Consider the following 6,058-nt stretch of genomic DNA (forward strand, 5'->3'; position numbering starts at 1 on the left):
CCCCCTGACAGAGCGCTGGGCTCACCAAAACCTGGAAAAAGCTTTCCCCAGGACAAAGGTTTCGCCAGCTCGTCTCCTTGGTGTCCCGTGGATAGAGGTGGCTGCTATGGGATGGTGGCTAGACCTCGGTGAGAGGTCTGCATCAGAGAGACCTGAGCCGTGCGGTATTAAGACAGACCCATGAAAGCCCCTCCTAAATCCCTGCCAGCAGCACTGGAAATAGCCCAAGTGAGGACCTGCAGCTGAGTAGGACTTGGACAAAATAAGCCGAAATCCAAACAGGCAGAGCAAACGGGCCCCTAACCTTATTTACTGGAAAAAGGATACTGATTTTCAAATGTTTCTTGCACCTGCTAAGTGCATTAGCAGCATTGGAGGTCGTAGTGAAAGAAAAATAGCATGTCTGTGGTGACCTGGTGCCTGTGGCAGGCATTCAGGAGGTGATTTATTGCTTCTTTGGCTGGCAGCTGGACAGCCACACTCCATGCTCACGTGTTATGTTTTTTTTTTTCTATTGCCTCCAAACTTCCTTGAAACAGCTAAGTACTTTGCCACTTACTTTCACCCTTAAAACTCAATGGCATGTTGGCCTTGCCAAGGGAAATAAATCTGTACTGGGAATGGGAGGCACGAGGCCACTAGTGCTGGAGGTTACTACAGCGTGTCCATTCCCAGAAACTGGAAATGACAGAAGGTTGGTGGGTTGGCTGGTTTGCTCTTGCTGCCACGATGTTGGGAGGGAAAACAGAAAATATTATGTGCTGCATGCTCTTAAAACATGAAGCAGAGACCCTTCCTGGCACCCAGCTGCCCCAGGGGGCTGCTGCAGAAGGAACTGCCTGTGTGTGCAGAGCCAGGCAAGGTGGCAGCTCAGGGGCTGGACCAACACAGGAGGTGATGGTGGGCTCCAGAGAAACGAGGTATAAATGAATTCACAGCCAGACAAACCTCTCTGTGGAGAGAAAGCTCTGACTCAATGCAGAGGGATGCTTTTCTGCTATTTTTCCATCGAGCAGACAGCAGAGATGCTGAATTAGTGCAGGACAGCCACCACTTTGCCATGGTTTTCCATTGAGAGTAAACAGCAAGGCCCTTGGTCAGGATGCCTGCTGTTTGTGTGCTCTTTGTTTTGGTGCTGAAAGAGAAATGATGAAAGAGAAAAGGTTTTACTGTGTCTGGGACACCCACAAGCCAGTCTTGGGGTCTTCTTCCATGGAAGGGAAAGAAGCAGGAAGGAGAAAGGTGGTAGTTTTACGTGTTTGCCAGTTCTCAGTTCTATGTGACCTATGTTTTTTTCTCATAAATCTTTGTTGCTCTTCACTATCAGTTCTGTGTTTTGAAACTCTCAAAAATGAATAGGACTTAGCTGGCAAACTAACTGAATTTTCCAGCTCGAGAACAAAGCTTCTTGTTATTTTTTGGAAAAAAAAAAAAAAAAAAAGATCAAGGGAACAACTTGGCCATAAGCAGCAGACCTGGATTCTGTAACCTGAGTGCTCAGCTAGTGAGGACAATGCCCTGATGTGAAGATAAGACCTTGCCCTCCTACAGAAAGGGACCTTGCTGCTGGTTGGACAGGGATGGACCTTAGCAGTAAGGAAACCTGGTGCAGATCCAGCCTTATCTGAGAAGTTATAATTTGCTGATAACCCACAGCTAGAAAGCAGCTGCCATGCAAATATTGCTCTACTCCTAACACAGACTAGTTGCAAAAACGTTGGCTTTTCTTGGTAGGGTAAATTCTCCAAAGGTGACTCACCAGGGAGTCTGATAAGACACTGGAATCCATCATGCTGCGAGATAAGCCTTTAACTTGCCTTCCTGTATCATCTTCAACCTCTAGGAATCAAAATCCAGGGCTGAAGTCACCAAAAGCATAAAACCAAAATGACTGTAGTGAAGTGGCACAAAGCAAAAGCAATGGGAGGTGGGGGCAGCAACTCGCTTGGTAGCAGAGGCAGCTGGGCACTGATCAGCCTTTGAGGACTAAAGTATGACTATTACCAGGCTGACTTCAGTAACTACTGTCAGAATAATGGCCCTTTTCCTTCTTTTGGCACAGCTGAACTCCCATGGCTTTTAAGTGCTGATGCCAGAAGTTGTAGCCAAACTCTGTATAACCTCCAGGCCATAAAAGATGCCAAATGAAATGTATGTACATATATATTACATATATATAACGCTAGCCCTGGACAGTTTGGACCTATACTAAGTGCAAGCCAACTCTGTAAGTCCCTTTTAGGCTCAGTATAGAAGGGTACCAGAAAGATCAAATATAGAATATCATTTTATTCTTGAAAAGTAGGTAGATCATCATAACTTGCCAAATATTTGACCTCTTGAATTTCCACTTATTTAGTGGGAAAGTCTGAGGTCTTAACACTTAACTGAAATGGTCCTACATTTAACCAGCACTAGATGTCTCTCAAATTGTAGAACTTCAAGCTTACACTTTCATCTTTCAGGTTTGCTGCCCAAATGAGGTCTGACACGAACAGAAGCCCATGTGCAGGATGCTGGTGGACATGCAGAGTACACTGCTGTTCTCTTGGAAAAGCTACTAGGATGTGAATGAATGTGTTGAGCTCAGAGTCATCAGGAACACATTTGTGTTCCAGCACAGTGTGTTTCATAACACAGACTTTATTTTGCTGATGATGGCTTACTTTTTTATCCTACATCAACAAAGTGATTTTGATCAAACTCAAATATTTTGGATGGAATGAAGTCCAGTTTCATAGCATGATAATGACTCTCTCTCCCAGAGGTGGCTAGTCCTGCACTCAGGCCAGCACACCGTGGCTGGGGGAGGAGCTGATGTGCTGAATGCTGCAATGAGATCCCATCACCTGGAGAGAGTTTCCTGGCCTTTTCTAACTTGAACTCTTTTCTACTTCCCACCGGGTGGTGAGTTTAACACCACCAGGCTTTTTTTGTATACACCTGTACATGACTGAGATAAAGAGCATCCTATTTCCTGTATGTCACACTCCTCATGATTGAAGTGCTGTGCAATGAAAGATTGCAGAAGTAGTGAACTTTATGTTAAATATTGTCCAGGAACGTCTGATGGAGCAGCAGATGCCTTGTCAAATGGGTTCCTTTGTGTAGAAGCATTTGTAGGAAGGCAGAGCACAGGAGCAGCACCGATAAAGCTGACTTCCACCATTCAACTTCTAAGAGAAGCCAAACTATGAAGTTTGCAACCAGCAATATTAAAATTCTGCAGCAGGTAATTTCTGCCAAAGTGAGACTTCCTGTCATCTCAGAAGACAGATCCAAGTACAGCTAAAGTTTTTCTACAGATTTCAGCAGAGGAGCTGGTGACACCTGTGACACTTTTGGTTTGGGTTTCGTGGAGAGATGAGGAAGAAGGACCTCGGTCAAGCAGTTCTCACCTTCAGACTTCAGATGGGTGCAAACAACTTCTTCAAAGAAACATGAGTACCATATTATTCCCATCAAGGCCTTTTTGTCTGGAGGTGCCTATGCTTTCTTGTCTAATGAGGGAAAATGCAACCAAACGAGTAAGTCAGGCTACGCTGGCCAAAGTGTTTAACCACTGCTGTATGGAAGAACAGGATACAAGGTGACAACTGGTCTTGTTAGGCCTTCTTATCTTTCTTCCAGATGAGAAAGGAGCACAAATTTCCAGTTTAGATTCTCTAGTGTTTTACTTCCAGCAGCTTTGGCTCCCACAGGTGTTCCTGGGCCTAAGGACACACATAAAGTGGTGCAGCAGGGCAGCTGGTGCCCCTAAATGAGCCAGCAGCATGGATCTGGAGAACACACTTCCAATTCTACCATCGTAGGACAAAATGAAACAAGCCATCCAAGGGCACTGGAGGCAGTTTTCCAAAAACGGAAACTTGCTTTTGGCCAAGAGGATTTCCTGAGCAGCCCAAGTGGCTGAGGATCTCGTCCAAAGATAGTTGTGATCAGTGGGGTATCTCCTTGTGAACAAACTGGGCTTAGGGATTGACTTTATTCACTCTTCTTCCAAAACATGACATTGCAGTTAACTTGTGAAAACTATTGTCCCTGGACTCCTGCTCAGGCTCTGATAGCTTTTGTAAGAGTGTTTGTATCAAAATATTATTGTGCTGGAGTCTCCAAGGCCATCTGGGGCTTTGTGCAGACAGGGTGCTTACAAATGAATGTGAACCAAAGCAAATCAACATTGCTTGGCAGGGATGAAATGCATTGCTGGGGTCTGTCTCTGCCAAGCGAGACTGCTTGGCCCCATTCCCACTCTTCAGGGTGATTGTCTGTCAAAACACAATTTGGCATTGTGAGGCATCATGGTTACACAGCTCACTGTGCTTTTAACCCCTCTCAGGCCTCGTGCTGCTGTTATTGGTGAGTGGAGACCTGTGAATTTCTGCCTGTCTGACCAGAGCTCAGGTTGTGGTACCTTGTGCCAAGTGTTTCTTGTGACACTATGTTGGTTTAGGTAGAGCTTTCTCTTAGGAGGTCTCAATCAGCAGATTGCAACTGTCTTGATAGGAAGACTTTATTTCTTTAATGCTGTGAAATAATAGACAGACATAGCTTTGTGGCATCTTGTGATGGGTGCCCAACTTCTTAGCCTTGCCACCTCAAACACCAGGTCATTCTTTCAGGGCGAGTCCAACTTGGATAACTAATTACTCCCCTTAATTATCCCACCCCATGATGAGAAGTAGCTGCAGCTTCTGCCAAGTCCCCCTGGCAAGCCCAGAGGGTAATCCAGGATATCAACATGGATGTGCTCGCACTGCCTATGATACATATCCACAACTCCCGCCCCACTCGGGACATTTTTATGAGTTCATTCACCTCCCATATGCACATAGGAAGTGATTGCTTACGTGACTTTGAGCCCATGCTTTTTGCTATAGTGTCACTCCGCAGTGAGCACTAGCAGAAGTCCTGTCCCTGAGCACCATCTCCGCTGGGCGCCCTGTCCCATGGTGAGGCCTGGCTGTGCCTGGAGGTGCAGGTGACAAGCAGCACGTGCCACTCTGCCTGGGCTGTCACATCACCCTCTGGCTCAGCACACAGCTGCAGCCCCCCCCCGGATTGCAGCAGCAGCCTTGCACGGGCTGGGACGCCAGTGGCTCACAGCTCGGCTGCCCGGTCACACAGCCTGCAGCTTTCATCTCCTGTTGCACAGTGCATGTATTTTCCTTCCATTCCTAGCTACTGCCTTGGTTAAAAGAGACCACAGGGTCCTCACTATTGAGCATTTGGGAGGGGAAGGAAAAACTAAATGCACGACAGAAGAGCATGCAGTGAGTCAAAACATGCCAAGGTAAAACCCAGCTTTTGAATCATGTGTGTTTACTTGCAGCAAGCCAAACTCCTTGTGCCCAACATCTGGGGCTGCCTGTGCTGTGTTTTACTGGCATGCTTATGCCTCTGGAGGGCTGCGACATCTCTGCCAGCCTGGCAAATACTTTGGAAGATTCTTTTCTTAGGGAAAAGCCTAAGTACGTGGTGTTTGTACAGGCAGCCCTCTTCAGAGAGGGTCTGGCCCTGAGCTGCAGGAAGGCTGGGAGCCCAGTAGCCCTGGCTGGAGCAGGGTGCTGTGCCCTGCTGGCCTTGGCACTGTCTGCTCCAGGAGAGGGCTGGGGCACAGGACATGCTGTCATCCCAGCAGAGTGGGCCTGGTGGTAGCTCCTTGTATGCCTCTCTGTCCTTCTCCTGGGCATGGGATGTGCTGGCAGTCACACAGCAGCTGTCTGACCTGGGCTGTAGCATGGTTGCACGGGCTTGGCACAGATCTGAGAGCTGCTGTTGTGCCAGGAGGTGGACAAAAGTAAAACCAGGCAAGATGATATAAGCAAAAACGCGGGGAGATATAAAGTTGCCAAGATGGTAACAGCTGTAAGCGCCGAGTGAAGAAGAGGTAGACGTGTGAAGAGCCCTGCCCTGGGGCGGGTGCCAGCACCTGGTGCTTTGTGCTCAGCCCTTGCACAGGTGTAGGCGGTTCGGAGCAGGTTGGAGGGGGGCAGGCTGTGAGGGCGGCTAGCGGCTGTGCTGCTCACGGTCCGAGGTGAGCGGGGTTAATGCGAGG

This window comes from Cyrtonyx montezumae, unplaced genomic scaffold, assembly GCF_038088225.1.
Source record: "Cyrtonyx montezumae isolate F1298 unplaced genomic scaffold, pur_monq_1.0 scaffold_2, whole genome shotgun sequence".
Classification (NCBI taxonomy): domain Eukaryota; kingdom Metazoa; phylum Chordata; class Aves; order Galliformes; family Odontophoridae; genus Cyrtonyx; species Cyrtonyx montezumae.